At 42.1% G+C, this 18531-nt stretch overlaps 1 long non-coding RNA gene across 1 annotated transcript; it reads right to left on the bottom strand.

Annotated features, from left to right (window-relative positions):
- Positions 1-7475: 7475 nt before the first annotated feature.
- On the bottom strand, positions 7476-18221 carry LOC145353653 (uncharacterized). Its single transcript, XR_013888754.1, has 3 exons — positions 18107-18221; positions 9730-9796; positions 7476-8026 (listed from the first exon to the last, which is right to left on the bottom strand). It is a non-coding gene; the product is annotated as an uncharacterized LOC145353653 (long non-coding RNA).
- Between the last annotated feature and the right edge of the window lie 310 nt (positions 18222-18531).

Below are 18531 nucleotides of genomic sequence, written 5' to 3'. Positions count from 1 at the left end.
CCTTCTCTCCTCCTCCTCTGTTTATTCAGTCCAAATTTGAGCAAGCTTTTCTTCCGGTTTCCAATTCTAATGAATGATCTATGCTGAAATGTTAATTAACTTTAATGTTGACAGATGTTCTTAAATCTAATGAATTTTCCATAATTTTCTGTTTTTATTTCAGTTTTCAGCATTTGCAGTTCGTTTAAAATTTATTTTTATGAACGTATTAATACTGTTTTTCATGAAAAAGTTATACAAAGTGGCAAGTAATCAGTATCATTTTGCCCTGAAACCTGTAATAATTTAAATCTTATGCTAGTTATATAACTTATTGATGTTTCGACAATCTGCTGCTTTGACAATAATTACAGTTTCATTGAACTAGGTTATCCTGGGATTCTGACTGACATAAAAAAAAATTCAATTGTGTAGTATTAGTGTACCTTTAAGATATGTTTTTTAAATCATGTTCTCTGCAGCTCTCATAGCTTCACTTATTTTTTCATGATGGCACCGGCTCTGCTAGAAGTCCTTCTATTGATACTTTATTGGCATAAATGTGGTCTTGTTTATTTTTTCTCTGGAATCCTTTATGACCTTGCATTGTGAGGGGGGAGAATGATTGACAAGTCAATCAGGTGGATCCTCCCCAGGAAAAAAAATCGAAGGATTCGTTTTCAGTTTTAATTTGGAAGGGAGTAGACATCAGACTAAAAGCAATGTTTCTCTCTCTTTCTCTCTCCCTGGTATTAGAAATTCTGCTAGTTAGCTGAGGACAAGTCTTCTTGCCTTGTGGCGATGATTGGCTTGCCTAGGGTCGCTCTCTCCCTGGTGTTCTGGGAAACTGTTCCAACTCTGTGTGTGCCTCAAGAGAATTGTAGCATTCAACCAAAGGGCTAAATTCCAGTATCACATGAGCATTAGTCTTTGCTGTGTTAAACCTGTGCCAAAGGCTTTGTTAATGGGGTTTGTTTCATTGAAATGGTGTTTAGTTGTTAAGGTTGTTACTAAATCATGGTTGCTTTTCTCTTACTTGTAATTGGTAAAAGGTATTGCTGGCTTGCTTTCCATACATGTTAACTTTATTCTTAAATAAACTTTGTTTGATAAAAGATCCCTAGTGGATCAGTTGAATTGTACCTGAAGTAAAATAGCTCTTTCTTGCTCACCCTAGTCAAATTCAAAGTGCAAATCTTATGATCCAGGTGGACCTCATAAAACACTTTGGTTTGATTTGATTTGAATCGATTTGATTTATTATTGTTTATTATTATTATTGTTATTTATCATACATGTATTAGTATACAGTGAAAAGCATTGTTTCTTGCATGCTTTACAGAAAAAGCATAATGCTCATAGAGAAGGAAACAAGAGCTTGCAGAATGTAGTGTTACAGTCATAGCTAGGGTGTAGAAAAAGATCAACTTAAAACGAAGTAAGTCCACTCAATAGTCTGATGACAGCAGGAAGAAACTGTTCTTGTATTGGTTGGTACGTGATCTCGGACTTTTGTATCTTTTTCTTTGGAACTTCTGACCTGAATTATAACACTTGAGATAATTAGAGCTCCAATTTTAACCAAAGCTGCCCAACTGATCAGTGGAGGGCAAAAGCAAGCAAACTGTAAAATGGGCATCCAACCCGCACTTGGTGGATGGTGGTGGTGCAAGATGAAGGGATTCAAATTCCTGGACATTGGAACCGGTTCTGGGTGAAGTGGGATCAGTACAAAACAGATGGTTTGCACTGGGGCAGGACTGGGCCCAGTGTCCTAAGGGAAGTGTTTGCTAGTGCTGTTGGGGATGCAACAGCAATCCCCAACAGTGGCTGGACTTTTCATTCTCAAAGTCTGACTCAATGTACCTTTTAACACAGTCCTTGCTCGGGCTAAAATTTGTTTTGAAAATTATTATAAACTCCTTTTCTGACATAAATATGATTTTGACCAGATAGCCCAGTCTGTTGAAATATATTTGCTTTAAAAAAATCAGGCAATGAAAAGGTTCAAATTAGTGCATGGCTTACCAGCAAGCAAACCCATCAGCTATCAGCCACGTTACAATAAATTAAATAGACAGGAAATTATAAGGTAAAGTTGCCATAGTCGCAGATGCTGCTCTCACCTTTGAGGAGGAGAGCTGACTTGTGGTGATTTAACCTGAGGATCACCACATCTCAGGCAAGGGGCGAGGTTGAGAAGGAGCGGCCTTCATGAATGACCTCAGCCAGTACAGGAATTGAACCGATGCTGTTGGCATCACTCTGCACCACAAATCAACCATCCAATCAACAGAGATAAACCAACCCCCTAAGTAGAGTAGAAGCATTGTTAATAGGCCAATACTGTTGCCATACATTCTGGCTTCCAGAATAGACTCTCTAGTGAAAAGTTCCCCTTAACAGGACATTGTGGAAAAAATAATTGCTTAGAATTCCCATAGGGGTTTTCTGACAAGGGATTGCTGGATGTCAGAGACAGCCAGCAAAAATAACTAATAATCAACCATTTCCTCCATTTCTTCAGGAATTCCACCAATATTCCACCAAAGCTACAGCACAAAGTTGGGAGGCCCTACTGAAACTAAGAGTAAATAGTTCAAGTTCATAATCTCATCAAAGAACAATAACACATTCAAGAATCTAAAGGACAGTGACACAGAGTAATGCGATTTATAACACTGGATGACTTTGTAAAGGGGAAGCCTTGCCTTACGAATCTGGTAGAATTTTTTGAGGAGGTGACAAAAATGGTCGACGAAGGACGAGCCGTTGATGTCGTCTATATGGATTTCAGTAAGGCGTTTGACAAAGTCCCTCACAGTAGGTTGGTAAAAAAGATTAAGGCTCATGGGATACGTGGCCATGTATCTAGATGGGTTGAGAACTGGCTTGCAAAGAGGAGACAGAGAGTAATAGTGGAGGGGTCCTTTTCTGGCTGGAGGTCTGTCACTAGTGGTGTGCCGCAGGGCTCAGTACTGGGACCTCTTCTCTTTGTAGTGTATATAAATGACTTGGAAGAGGGAGTAAGTGGTGTGATCAGCAAATTTGCTGATGACACCAAGATGGCTGGATTGGCAGGCAGTGAGGAGCAGTGTCTGGCAATACAACAGGATATTGATAGGCTGGTATATTGGGCAGATACATGGCAAATGGAGTTTAATCCGGATAAATGTGAGGTGATGCATTTTGGCCAGAATAAGAACATAAGAACGTAAGAAATAGGAGCAGGAGTAGGCCAACTAGCCCTTCGAGCCTGCCCCGCCATTCAATAAGATCATGGCTGATCTGTCTTGGCTCAGTTCCACATTCCCGCCCTCTCCCCATAACCCTTAATCCCCCCTCTTATCAAAAACCCATCAACCCGCGTCTTAAAAATATCTAGCGAGGTAGCCTCCACCACTTCAACAGGCAGAGAATTCCAGAGATTCACCACCCTTTGAGTGAAGAAGTTCCTCCTCAACTCCGTTCTAAACCACCCCCCCTTTATCTTGAGGCTGTGCCCCCTAGTCCTACTATCCTTTCTGAGCGGGAAGAGTCTCTCCACCTCTATCCTATCCATCCCATTCATCATCTTATACGTCTCAATGAGATCTCCCCTCATTCTTCTAAACTCTAACGAGTACAAGCCTAATTTATTCAGCCTCTCCTCATAGCTCAACCCCCTCAACTCCGGCATCAGCCTAGTAAACCTCCTCTGCACTCCCTCCAAGGCCAAAATATCCTTGCGTAAGTACGGCGCCCAAAACTGCACACAGTAGGTAAGCCTATAAGGAGGATAGAATCGCAGCGAGACCTGAGGGTGTAAGTGCACAAGTCTTTGAAGGTGACAGTACAAGTGGAGAAGGTTGTGAAGAAAGCCTATGGTATGTTAGCCATTATAGGAAGCGTTATAGAATATAAGAGCTGGAGTCTAATGTTGCAGTTGTATAGAACGTTGGTTAGGCCGCATTTAGAGTACTGCGTCCAGTTCTGGTCGTCTTACTACCGGAAGGACTTGGAGACTCTGGAGAGTGCAGAGGAGGTTTACCAGGATGTTGCCTGGTATGGAAGGACTGGGTTATGAGGAAAGATTGAACAAATTGGGGCTGTTTTCCCTTGAAAGACGGCGACTGAGGGGGCATCTAATAGAGGTATATGAGATTATGAAGGGTATAGATAGAGTAAACAGAGGTAAGCTATTTCCTATGATAGAGACGCACAGCACAAGGGGCCATGGGCTTAAAGTGAGGAGGGAGAGGTATAACACAGATATTAGCGGGACGTTTTTCACACAGAGGGTAGTGGGGGTATGGAATGCTCTGCCAAGTAATGTGGTGGAGGCAAGCACGCTGGAGTTGTTTAAGAGTAACTTAGACAGGCACATGAGTGGGTTCGAGATGGGTGGATATAAGAGATTGTTTTAAATAAGTTTCATTAGCATTGGGGCATCCCTGGTAAGGTAAATGGATATGGTATGATAATAATGTTTTTTCTCTTTTCATTCACAGGTTTTAAGTCGGTCCGCCTTGTTGCCCAACGAGGGACACACACGCGATGGGTCGTACTTGGGCTTCTCTTGGTTGTTCGAGATTGGCCTAGTGCTTCATGTCGTTAGTGTGTGCTTAAACTGGACCAGATGCTGGGCAAGATGACAGCTTGGTGACTATCACTGTTTGCTGTGCAGACACATGGATTTGGGCCAGTGTCTGTGGGAGTTTGCGCATTCTCCCCGTGCTTGCGTGGGTTTTCTCTGGGTGCTCCGGTTTCCTCCCATACCCCAAAGATGTGCTATTAGGCTGATTGGCAGTAATAAATTGTTCCTAAATTAGTTTCCCTCAATGTGGATGGCCATAAAACAATAGATGGGGGTCATGGGTGGAGGGGGGACTGGTAGTGTTAAAATGGCGACGTGGGCTCGTTGGGCCAAAGGGCCTGTTTCCCGGGCTGTTTTTGCTCTTTGTTCTTTGACTGTGTTATTTGCTTTTCTGAAAGGTCTATTGCAGTTACCTCATTCATTACTTCAAGCTGAAGGGAGGCTATTTTTATCATGGTTCAATGATATGATTAAAAGCCCATATTTTCATTTCCTTTCTTTCCACATTCAGTCTCACAATCAAGGAGTAGTCATCAGAGAATTATTGGCTCATTGTACGTGGGCAGAGTTTTCTCTAGATGTCTCAAACGCCAATAGTGGGCAGGAAAATCGGTATTGAAACATCTGGCGCCAGGCATATCATTTGGGATGTGGGAACGAAAGACAGCAAGGGATGAGTCACACAACAGCAGGCTACACTGAGCCCCTCCCGTCCTTTCCACAGCAACAACCAGGAGGGAGTTTTTCCGAAAAACGTCAAGTTTGGTCAGAAAACCAAAATGTTTCTCCCCAGGGGGAAACAGGCAAGCGTTCTGAAGAGATCTTCCCACACTTTGCTATTTGTTTGAAGGGAGAGCTTGTTTTGCACTATCATTATGAGGGGCGGAGCCTGAAGACCCATGTAAGCCTGGCTTCACAGAGATCCCAACTCAAATTGAATTTAAAGACCCACTGCACCCTGGACATCAAACCGCACTCCCCCCCACCCCCCAATTATTGACAGCATGTTCCTTGTTTCCGTACCCCCCTCCCCCCACCCACTATCCTCTCACAGACATTAATCACTGGGATGAACTCCCCTTCCCCCAAACATAGATTGCCAACATGAAACACCTCTCCATCTACCCCAAACATAGTTTATTGGCATGAACCTCTCCTCCCTCCCTGAAAATAGCTCACCAGTATTGGGGCCCTCCCAATGGGTTATCCTATATGAACCTCCTCCTTCAGGCCCTGCACTTTGGCAGTGCCAACCTGGCAGCACTGCCTAGGGAGTAATGCCAGATATGTCCTGCCATGTTCTTGACCACTCAGGGCTACAGTCACATCTGAGAACCCCACCCCCGCCCCCCCAACCTCCCCCTGCCCCCCAGGCATGGTCATCATGTCTGCTCCCCATTTGTGGAGAACTATGGTGATTCCTGCCTGTTTTACATCATACCAACAGTTGGGAACATGTGACATTCCAGGAGATTTAGCGTTAAGCCAGTTTTGCATATATAAATCTATGGTAATCAGGTTCACATGCTCACTGGACCTGAACCTGCTTAAATCTGCCTGGAGGGCCTGGGAAAATGGCAAACTGTTTTGCACCCAATGCGCATTCCATTTTATGCTCTTGCCAAATTTTCCCGACAGAGGGGGATTTGCATTGGGTGTAACAGCATGGAAAATCACGCCCCACTCCCCCACATCCCCCCCCGCCGCACTACCCCTCCCCCCTCACCTCCCCACGCACCCACTTACTTTTTGAAGATCAGGGCACCGTTTTTAAAGGCACAGTGTATATCAGCTCACCAGGAAACCTTATCCAAGCTTGTCATTCCCGCATATCCCTCCCCCTGCCCCAGCACTGCTCCCATGCAAAGCCTGTGCCTGGATAGGCCAACAGGGAAGTATTTTGTGCTCTGCCAAGGGCTAGTGCCAAGGGACAATGCTATTGACAGTGCTCCTGGCATTACCACCTTTCTCCCAAGCAATGCTGTGTAGTGGTCTGGCAATTATATGTAAATGTATGGAAATTCCACCCCAAACATTCAACACTGGGAAATGTGCAATGTTACTGATGGGGAGAAGAGGAGAGACAGTAACATCATGTGATTATGTAGGTGTGAAATATGTTTTGGACATCCTTTGAGATTTTCCACTCCTGTCGTTGAACGCGCCTGACAGAAATGGGAGCTGAAAGTTCTGGCCATGATTTTCCTTGTTCACACTGATCAATGTTAAAATCATTAATGATAGAAAGTTTGCCAAACTTCATGTGAGGATTGAAAGCAGTTTGCTGGTCTCCATTGTATTGTGTGTGAGTAATTCTTTCTGACCGATTTGACAACAAGCGAAAAGGAGTCCTGAGGTACTACACCGTGGGTGACAAGATGATGCTTGATTCATCTGAATTGATTTATTATTGTCACATGTATTAGTATAGAATGAAAAGTACTGTTTCTTGCGCGCTACACAGACAAAGCATACTGTACATAGAGAAGGAAAGGAGAGGGTGCAGAATGTAGTATTACAGTCATAGTGAGGGTGCTGAGAAAGATCAACTTAATGCGAGATAGGTCCATTCAAAAGTCTGATGGCAGCAGGGAAGAAGCAGGGAAGAAGATTAACATGGAACATGGAAGAAAGATAAAAACCCTAAGATACATTCCAGTGACATCACTGCACATTATGCAATTAATCACACAGAGGCATGGAAACATTACTTGAAACATTACTTGAAACATTAATGATTACCCACTATGAGCATTAGTTACATTAGCAAGTATTATTAACTACATATTTACAATTAATACAAAAGTCTTTTTGGTGGACATCAATTTTGTTTTGGTAGGAGGTGACATTCCAGAACTTAATCTTTGACATCCTCGATTCTCACAAGTATCAGGTATTTCCTCTATGAGCTGCATTGTTTTCAGCTTCCAAAGACCTTGATTGTTCTACTGGAGTAGAAACCGAACTTGGTTCTGTAGTAATCCTTGATTCAGGGATTTCAGGACCTCGGTGTCTGACATAAGCCATTCTGATATTGTCTCCGCTAACTTACTTTTTGAAGTGAGAATTTGATCCATGAGTCTCCTCCATATTCTCTTGTCATCAAGTTTCACTGTACGATAAATCAGGCTTTTCTTAGAATGGTTGCCAGTATCTACTTCTCACTTTTTGAATAATTTCTCATTAAAACTCTTTCTCCTTGTTTAAAACTCCTCCATTTCGATGTTTGGTCATGGCGAGTAACATGGACTTTTTGTTGTCATTCTATACTGTAGTAGTGTCAGGTGGTGTGAATAGATTGAATTCTTAATTTTCTTCTGAGGAACATCATTGCCCATAAATTATGTGTATTGGCATGAGTTGTGGTCCATTAAGACATGTGACGGTATCATGATACTTGATTTCATAAATATGCATTGATAATATTAATGTCCATTTTTGAAGCCAATGATGGGCTAATGATGGGATTTCCTGGTATGGAACAAAAATTGTTGTCAATGACCTGTAGTTGGTCAACAAAGTACATTGTCTGCCATACAGGTACTAGCGAAATTGTTTAGTGCCAAAAGTAATGTTGAGCATTTCTTTCTCAAGTTGTGCATAATTTTGTTCCACATTTGGTAACATTTATGATGTGAACACTATTTTCTACTCCTCCCCAATTACCATGATGTGAGATACAAGAGCACTCACCAATAGGCGATGTATCATATATGCTAGTTCAATTTTCAACGATGAATTGAAATGGACCAATACCCCAGATTGCTTGAGCGCATCTTTAACTCATCTGTACACACTTTCACACATTTTTGTCCTTTTTTGTCCAATTCCATTATTGGTTAGCACATCAAGAATCAAGTGGCTTTAGTAATGTTGCGAGGTTTGGGATGAACTTCCTGTAATAATTGATTTCTTCCTGTCTGTTCCCATCTTCATAGAATCATAGAATCCTACAGTGCAGAAGGAGGCCATTCGATCCATCAGGTCTGCACCGACCACAATCCCACCCAGGCCCTATTCCTGTAATCCATCATATTTACCTTGCTAATCCCCTCTGAAACTAGAGTTAATTTAGAATAGCCAATCAACCTAACCTGCTCATCTTTGGACTATGTGAGGAAACCGAAGCAACCAGAGGAAATCCACGCAGACACAGGGAGAATGTGCAAACTCCACACAGACAGTGACCCGAGACTGGAATTGAACCTGAGACCCTGATGCTGTGAGACAGCAGTGCTAACCACTGTGCCACCGTGCTGCTCCATCTTGTGTATCTTGCCTTCAGTTCCAATTTGGGAAGCTTCTTTTGAAGGCAATTCCATGGACACCATGATCCCAACAGTAAGTCTTACTGTTAAAGAGCTTTTGGTGAGCGATTGTCTTTCAATTGCTTCAATTCAAAGTCCACAAATAAGTCTGTCTCACAATCTTCAAGGGTCGAGTCAAACTCACAGTGCTTAGCTAACCTTCTCAGCACTGCAACAGATTTTGACCTATTTTTGCCCTCTCTTGGCTTTGTTAATGAAATCAGAATTATCAGTGGTTTAGGCGAGTCTTTCAAGAATCTTGGTCAGTTCTTCATAGGTTTCTTCACTAGGTTTCTCAGGATGGACAAGGCTCTGTAGCAATGTAAAGGTTTGATGCCCTACTACGCTTTGGAAAGTGGCTACTTTAAGTTAATCAGGTATCTTTTTCACAGCCAGCCAACATTGAAATCCCTCTTTATTCCATATTTTCTTCAAATACCTCTATGGTGCCACCTTTGCCCACCATTGCAATCACCAGTTCTTAATTCGGAGTACTTTCTTTCTCTTGTCCTCCTCTCTTATTTCTTTTCCCTTCCTTATTAATTTGTGTTATTGGTTTTGTTGTTTTGTTTAAGTGGATTTGTAGGGAAAAAAAATTCAAATCTATTCTTGGTAGGCAAACACACTTCTGTTTCCTTAATGAGAAGACTTTACTTGTAATTCCTGTTTGGCTTCTTTTTTATATTTAGAGCAGTAGCTTCCCTTATTAAAATGTATGGACTCTTTCTCTTTTAATGAGTGCGAGATCTTATTGCTGTAGTCCCCATGTGCAAGGTTCGGAAGCCTACCCCGCTACTAAACAGTAAGCAAACTATTCTTTATCAAGTCTGCTCACAGTTTTTCTTACACCGGAGGGTTTTTTTAAACCTGTTTCAGAGTCGAAGCACTGAATTTTACTTCTTTTGTCTTCCTGCTGTCAATGTTCCATTTCATGCTGAAGTCACAGTTCAAAAGAAAAGCTTCAGAATCTAGTCAATTTCAGCTTAAAACAAATCTCATTGTCAGTGTTTTTCTTGCTGCGTATGTGCAATTGTTTCTGACCGACTTGACAACAAGGGAAAAGGGATTTGTGGGATGTCACACTGTGAGTTATTTAAACAAACCTAATGCAGATTTATTTACAAGATGTTGCCTAACTGAAGTCCAACATTGAAGAAAGGTACAATCCTGCAAATGCCCCCCACTGATGTCACAGCACATCGTGTAACTAATCACACAGAGATGCTTCACTTCACAATATATAACACATTGAAAATTTCTTAGATTTGTGCTCATTCTAGGATCTGCAGTTATAACTTTCTGAATTTTGAAAAATAGGTGCAACTGGATTCCGTAAGTAATATTAAAAGCGAGTTGGATGGGTTCTTGAGCACAAATAACTTAAAGGGTTACAGACAAACAACAGTAGCTTTTGCACTCAGTTATGCTAAGTCCAAAAGTTTGCTTTTTCAAACAGCCAGCACAGATATAATAGGCAGCTTACATTATGGAGTGAGGCTTGAACCCATATCTTTCAGCCTCAGAAGGAGGAGCACAAACTGTGAGCCAAGCTTTGAAGCATCAGAATGTTTGGGGGGATTTTCCGGCCATTCACACCAGTGGGATTTTCTGTTCCCTCTGCAATGACTGGAGCTTCAGCTGAATGCCAAATTCTCCATCCTTGCTTGCAGCGGCAATAGGGTGTGAACAGGCCAGTAAGATCACACCAGTCGAAGGTGAGGCGCTACATATTAATCAATCCTTTTCTTTTAACCCAAACAGCAGTCAATGTTATGAACTTTCAATTTAACTATTTGCCTGACCTTGAGAGTGGCCACTTTCTGTATCAGTTCACCCCAAAAGGCCTTAACATTTAAATGTTTTCTGTTGCTATTTGTTTCATTTGTCAGGATTCAGACTGAAATAGCAGGATTCAGTATTTGCCACATTTATAGACATATTTTAATAATAACCATTAACAAAAAATTAAATGGAGCAGAATGATCTGCTTGCAATTTGAAACTTTCTGTCTTGCAACGCTTAATAGCTAACCTAGGATTCCCTTTCACGTGTGCGGTGTCATCTTTCTAGCTGGATCTGAAGAGTAGCTGTGGCTCACACATCAAGCAGATCAGGTTGCATAGCTGTCAATCATCCACACTTTGTGCGGTTTGGGCATTTCTTGTGCTGCACCTTGCTGCACTCCCATTTTAACAGCAGCTAAATCACCCCATAATACTTTGTGGACCATTTCTTCCTGTACAATTTTTCAGCACATACAAAATAGATAACACACAAAGGATAACAAAGTGATTTCATCGGGTCCTGTTTTTGAATAAAAATATTCTTGGGATATGAGTATTGTTGGTAAAGGTATACTGTATTGTCAATCGTTAGTCACCCAAAAAGAGATTGTAGTGGGCCTTCTTCTTGATGCGTTGCGATTGCAAGTCAGCTGAAATGGTGATTTTTAGGAGAGATCAATCATTCTCAGACTAAACGTATTGGTGGCAATCTGGAGCCCACACTCTGTCTGCACTGGAATGACGGTGTGGGCTCAAGGTCCGGCGAAACCCAGGAATTGCGAATTTTGCTGGTGAGATTACGATTTCCGATTTTGGCTGCCCCATGCTGGCAACATATTCAAGTTCGAGCCCATAATGGACATGTTATTGGTATGTTTAGGCCCTGCCCCTCAACATGACAGCATGAAACATGCCGACCGCCTGACTTTATTTGGCAAATGTCAGAAGACCTGGAGAGAAAACCATTCTGTTTCTCTGGAGAAAGGCATGCCAGTTCCCAGTCAGATTCTGGCACTTCGATGTTTTTTTAGTAAGATTCTGTCCAATGAATAAACTAACAGAGCCAAAGGAAGCCATCTGAAAAGTAACATCTGATTCCTTGACATTAATCACGTTATATATAGATAGAATTCCTACAGTGCAGAAGGAGGTTATTTGGCCATCGAGTCTGCATCGACCATAATCCCACCCAGGACCTATCCCCATAACCCACACATTTACCCTGCTAATTCCCCTGACACCAGGGTCAATTTAGCATGGTCAATCAACCTAACCTGTACACCTTTGGACTTTGGGAGGAAACCAGGGCACGTAGAGGAAACCCACACAGACACCAGGAGAAAGTGCTGGCTTTACACAGACAGCTACTGGAGGCTGGAATTGAACCTGGGTCCCTGGTGAGGTGAGGCAGCAGTGCTAACCACTGTGCCATCGTGCCGCCCATTGTTGTTATATCAGAAATTAGTCAGCCAGCAACAGATGATTGTAACACAGTTGTGATAACCCTCCCCCCCTTGCAGGACTTGCATGGGGAATCACTGATTAACCTCCCTGTAGGACTCGTTGAATTGATAATTAGCTAACCAGGTGGGGCTTGTATGCCAAACTCTGTATAAAGAAAGCCCCTGAGTGGGTCCATTATTTATTCCATTGTCCCAGTTGGGACCTATTGTGTTCACTACAGGCTTATGGTTTTTGCTTTACTTTGTTTTGTGCAATAAAACACTGTTCTTTTACAGCTGATTCTTGGAGTTATTGTAACAGTGAACTTCAGTTATGAAGAACATTAGAATGATTTTTTTTTAAAAAGCATGACCCCCAGAATAACTCGTAACAAAATGCAGAACTCAACAGTACATAATTTTAGCTAAGTTGTTACTTCTTTCGGTTTTACATTTTTAGTTCAGATTAAATCACTTGAATTTGTAGTTTTTGTAGTTTTAAGGTGAACAAGAAAGACATGCAATACTAAAATGTATGTCGCCATGGAAACAGAAGTTAAGGACAGCTAGACCTTGTTACATCAACTCATGTGGATAGTATCTCAGTCCAGAAACTACAACTGCATCTGAGTTATAATTAAATAATTATTGATTAATTAGTAGTTTTATTGTAAGATTGGCCTTTAAACTTACACTTGAATGTTCCTAAGGAGACTTCTTACCAAAAACATTCTAAGTGCCAAATGAGCATGGAAACGAGAGAGAATATTTTGGACAAGCTGCCAGTCACAATCATACAGCACTTAGGATAAAAAGAGCCCAGATGTGATTCTCATCAGGAGAGGGAATGAATGGTGTTTATTCTCCCCAGAAAGCCAGCTGCTGAGCTCTGGAGGCACCATTGCACAGGCAGCCTGATTTCTCAGTGCACTGTGTACACAGTGCACCGGGAGATCTGTCATTCCCCCCTACTCCTCCAGATGGAGTGTCCGGACTGAAGATGAGACTATTCTCGCTGTGTCTAGACTGAAGGTAAGAAGACGCTAGCTCTATCCGGACTGAAGATAAGAAGTTGCAAGCTGTATTGGACTGAAAATGAGAAGATGCTAGCTCTATCTGGACTGAAGATAAAAGATACGTGTTTCATGGAACTGACCATCCATCAGAATGGTGGAAGTCTTTTGAAAAAGAAGAGGATGTTTATATCCTATTGAATTATGTTGCCAGTGTAAAAAGAAGTTTGGAAATGATACCAATGAGAGAGTTTAATTTATGGATGGATGATTATTACTATATTTTGATTTAATTAATTCTGTACTTTAATTCCATATTATAGTTCTGTAGGGGCGACTTGCTACTGTGCATAAAGTGGATAATAGACACAGTAGCAATTGTGCACCAGTCATTCAGTGATTGGATGTTTAAGCTGGTGGTGAGCTGATAAAAGTGGACAAACAGACAAAAGACAAAAGGATGGTCTTTTTAAATAAAATGTCTGAAAAAAGGTGACCACAATGGGGCAATTTTATGAATGTACATTAAAGTTCATAGAAGCATAAAACAAGATTGGGGGAAAGGCAAATTGTGCGGAGGGTGTGGAGAGTCTGCAGAAGGATCTAGATAGGCTGGGCGAATGGGCCAGGAAATGGCAAATGGAATTTAATGTTGGCAAGTGTGAGGTGGTCCACTTTGGTAGGAAGAATGGTAGGAAGGACTATTACTTACGTGGCGAAAAACTGCAGCAGGCGACGGTGCAGAGGGACCTCGGGGTCCTTGTGCATGAGTCGCAAAAACCCAGCTTGCAGGTGCAGCAGGTGGTCAGGAAGGCGAATGGGATGCTGGCCTTCATAGCGAGGGGGATTGAATATAAAAGTAGGGAGGTCTTGCTGCAGCTGTATAGGGCATTGGTGAGGCCGCAGCTGGAGTACTGTGTGCAGCTTTGGGCGCCGCACCTGCGCAAGGATATTTTGGCCCTGGAGGGAGTGCAGAGGAGGTTTACTAGGCTGATACCGGAGTTGAGGGGATTGAGCTATGAGGAGAGGCTGAATAAACTAGGCTTGTACTCGTTAGAGTTTAGAAGAATGAGGGGAGATCTCATTGAGACATATAAGATGATGAATGGGATGGATAGGATAGAGGTGGAGAGACTCTTCCCGCTCAAAAAAGACAGTAGGACTAGGGGGCACAGCCTCAAGATAAAGGGGAGGCGGTTTAGAACGGAGTTGAGGAGGAACTTCTTCACTCAAAGGGTGGTGAATCTCTGGAATTCTCTGCCCGTTGAAGTGGTGGAGGCTGCCTCGCTAAATATTTTTAAGAAGCGGGTTGATGGGTTCTTGATAAGAGAGGGGATTAAGGGTTATGGGGAGAGGGCGGGAAAGTGGAACTGAGCCACAACAGATCAGCCATGATCTTATTGAATGGCGGGGCAGGCTCGAAGGGCTAGATGGCCTACTCCTGCTCCTATTTCTTATGTTCTTACAGTGAAGAAAGAGACCATACAGTCCATCAAGCTACACTGACATAATCCCACCCAGACCCTATCCCAGCAACCCCACGTGATCCCCCGATATTAAGGGGCAATTTAGCATGACCAGTCAACCTAATGTGCACATCTTTGAACTGTGGGAGGAATCCGGAACACCCGAAAGAAACGTATGCAGAAACAGGGAGAACTTGCAAATTCCCCACAGACAGTGACCCGAGGCCAGAATTGAACCTGGGTCCGTGGCACTGTGAGGCAGCAGTGCTAACCACTGTGCCACTGGTGGAAGTTCACATGTTGGCCTTGCTTCCACACAGTTTTCATCCACTAATCTGGGTGGAAGATTATTGGGAATGTGGTTATGTTGAACACTGGGATCCCACGGTCTTACAATGATCCATTTATTATTGTTTCTTTTAAATCCATTATGAAAAATGCCAGAGGTTCATCATGTTAAGTTTCTCATTATGCTGAAGAGTCTAATGCCAACCCAACCTAAGATGGTTTCCATTTACAATCTTAAATCTAAGCCCCCTGTGTGTTGCTGGTTTTCAATTTGGATTTCAGGACACTGTTGTTAGTGAGGTAGCTTCCAGTATTTGTATTTTAAGTACAGTTTCTCATGTATCTTTGGCAGCCAACACATGTTTCCAGTTTGTCTTGGATCTAAAGGTCTGATACTAGGCTAAAGAATCTGGGTTTCTTATATAAACACTGGGCTTGAATGCGAGCGGGAGAGAGACAACAATAACTGAGCAAGAGCTATCCAACAGGAAATTAAAATCAGGAAAAGTTGGAAATCTTCAGCAGGTCATCCAGAGAAAAGGGAAGCTTGTGGTTTGGGTGCATAACCTTTGTCAAAACCGCAAACCGGTGGAGTCTGAATGGTTGAATGGTTTCAAGAGGGAGATAGATATATTTCTAATGTATAAAAAAAATAAGGGAATATGGGGAACAGGTGGGGAGGTGGATTTGAGACCAGAGAGAGATCAGCCATGATCTGATTGAATGGCGGAGCAGGCTCAAAGGGCTGAATTTGCCGACTTTTGCTCCTGATTCCTATGTTCCTAAACCATGAAATTTGTGAGGTAGAAGCATATAGGTTGAAATCGGTGGTGGGAAAGGAGCAGCGGTAGCATGCACGTGGTGAGAATAAGATCCTGCAACACAAGGTACAGACATGAGGATGAAGAGAAGAGAAAGCAATGACCACACAAATATACATTGATAAAACAAGGCACATTGATGACAAGATCAATGAGCAAGAAATCAGCCCTTTCTCAAATATGGCTGCATTTCAGATCTTAAAGGGGAAGATAATACAAACAAATTCTTACGCTCTTTTGAACTGTTCGCTAGCTAATAAATGCAGAGTTAAAAAAAGGGATATGTTTATCATTTAGCAGCAACAAACATGACCAGGGTCCTCAACAAGTAAAATATAATTTTGTTACTTTTGAATTCTATGTTCATAAAAATAAATCTCAATCCTTTGTTAGCTTTTAATTCCTTCACTGACCCATGATATTATTTTGATTGATTTGTTGACTTGTATCCCCGATCGCTTTGCTCTCTTGGTGTTAATTAATTTCTCAGTTTTGTATCATCTGCAACTCTTAAGTGTTATCGAATCCAAATCATTCACTTAAGTAGAGAAGAAGAGGGCCTCAACACTGATCTTTGTGAGACAGTGATCTCTACCTTCTTCCAAATTGAATAAAGATGTTTTATCCCTACCTTCTGCTTTTTTAACCAATTTGCAATCCATCCAAATTTATGTCCTTTGTCTCCACATTACCTAATCTTTATCACAAGTTTACAGTGTGATATTTTGTTGAAGGTCTTTTTTAAATAACATGTATATGACATCTACTACATTATCCTTATTTACTCTTTCCATTGCTGCTTCTAGAGAATTCTGATTGGTTAGTTAAGCATGAATTATACAATTGCAATCCATGCTATTAGATTTCCTATTTCTAAAGTTTCTTTTACGACTTATTTTCGGAAATATACTGGAATATAGGCAATCACTGATTTTAATATGACTGGACCTTCGGCATATTTGCCTTATTTATCTTTTGACATACAGGAACACCATTAGCTTCTTTCACAAACACTAGGCTTGGGATTTTACATTTGCAAATTGGAAAGCTGTTACCCAACACATGTAGAAAAATCCATGAAATTGGGTTGCAAGCCAATTGTCTATATGCCTGTTTCCCATTATACAGTAAAATCTTGCTGTCTGTGGGATCACATTGCTGCAAAATCACAAACAGTGAAGAGACTTTACTGAGTACTAGAGTTGGGAAATCATGTTGCTGCTATATAAAACTTTGGTTAACCACATTTGGACTATTTCATGCAGTTCTGGTCACCACACCTCCGGAAGGACATGGAAGCTTTGGTGAGAGTCCGAAGAAGGTTCACCAAGATGTTGCTCATCTCAAAGGTGTTGGCTGTAAGGAGAGGTTGAATGAACTAGGATTGTTTTCACTAGAAAGACAGAGGCTGAGAGGAGACCTGAGAAAGATCCACAAAATTATGGGAGGCATTGACAGGGTGGGTAGTCAGAAGTTTTTCCAAAGATGGAAATATCAATTACAAGGTTCAAGGTGAGAAAGGGAAAGTTTAAGAGACAATGGTGGGTGCCTGGAATGTGCTGCCAGAGGAGGTGGGGGAAGCAGGCACATCAGCAACAGTTAAGAGGCATCTGGGTGGGTACATGAATAAGGAGCGAATAGAGGGATATGGACCAAGTAAGGACAGGTAAGGGATGACACGGTAACACAATGGTTAGCACTGCTGCTTCACAGCTCCAGGGACTGGTTTGAATCCCAGCTCAGGTCAGTGTCTAGTTTACAAATTTTCCCTGTGCATTCGTGGGTTTCCCCAAGTGCTCTGGTTTCCTCCCACAGTCCAAAGATGTGCGGGCTAGGTTGATTGGCCATTCAAAATTGCCCTTTAGTGTCCCAGGATGCATAGGTTAGAGAGATTAGTGGGTAAATATGTGGGGATATGGGGATAGGGCCTGGGTAGGATTGTGGTTGGTGTAGACTCGATGAGCCAAAAAGGCTTCTTTCTGCACTGTAGGATTCTATGACAGAGGTTCTTATTCACTTTAAATAGAACATCATGATTGGCACAGGTTTGTTGAAGCTAAGTTATTAGTCACAAGTTGGCTTACATTAACACTGCAATGAAGTTACTGTGAAATCCCCTTGTTGCCACACTCTGGCATCCATTCGGGTACACTGAGAGAGAATTTAGCATGGCCTAACCAGCACGCCTTTGGACTGTGGGGAGGAAATCAGAGCGCCCGGAGGAAACCCATACAGGCACGGGGAGAATGTGCAAACTCCACACAGACATTGACCCAAGCCAGGAACTGAACCCAGGTCCTTGGCGTTGTAAGGCCCATACAGTGACAACTGTGTCACTGTACCGAAGGGCCTGTTCCTGTGTTGCATTTTTCTTTGTTCTTTATAATGAGAATGAATTGGATAGATTCCAGCCATTTCAAAATTACTTACCTGCTGTTAAAGAGACCGCATTGGGAGCAGAGAATGCAATTAACCAAATTGAGGTTAACATAAGTGAAATATTGCTTAACCTGAAAGGAGTATTTGGGTGACTGCTTAGTGGGGGAGGGGGGCAGTCAGCTGGTGAGCTACTTCATAGATTCAGGTTTTACAGGTTTTAATTTACTGAAACAAAAATTTGGATGGATTGAAGGGTTTAAAGTACATCAAGCTTCTTTACTCCTGCTCTTCACTCCTCCAGATGTGAAAATCATTTCAACTCTTTGCCTAGCTCTCCTGAGTAGTGACTTCTCTCAAGTTCTCACCCCAAGCATAAAAGCATGCCCTCGAATTCAATCATGATAAGCTAAAAACTCCATCAACACAACATACAATTTGAGTCTTAACTTTACACAGCATACAATTGTACTGCAGTG

Source organism: Carcharhinus amblyrhynchos, chromosome 16 (assembly GCF_965287045.1).
Source record: "Carcharhinus amblyrhynchos chromosome 16, sCarAmb.v2.hapA, whole genome shotgun sequence".
Taxonomy (NCBI): Eukaryota; Metazoa; Chordata; class Chondrichthyes; order Carcharhiniformes; family Carcharhinidae; genus Carcharhinus; species Carcharhinus amblyrhynchos.
The sequence above is the reverse complement of the archived record's forward strand: the minus strand, read 5'-3'. Positions and strand labels throughout refer to the sequence as shown.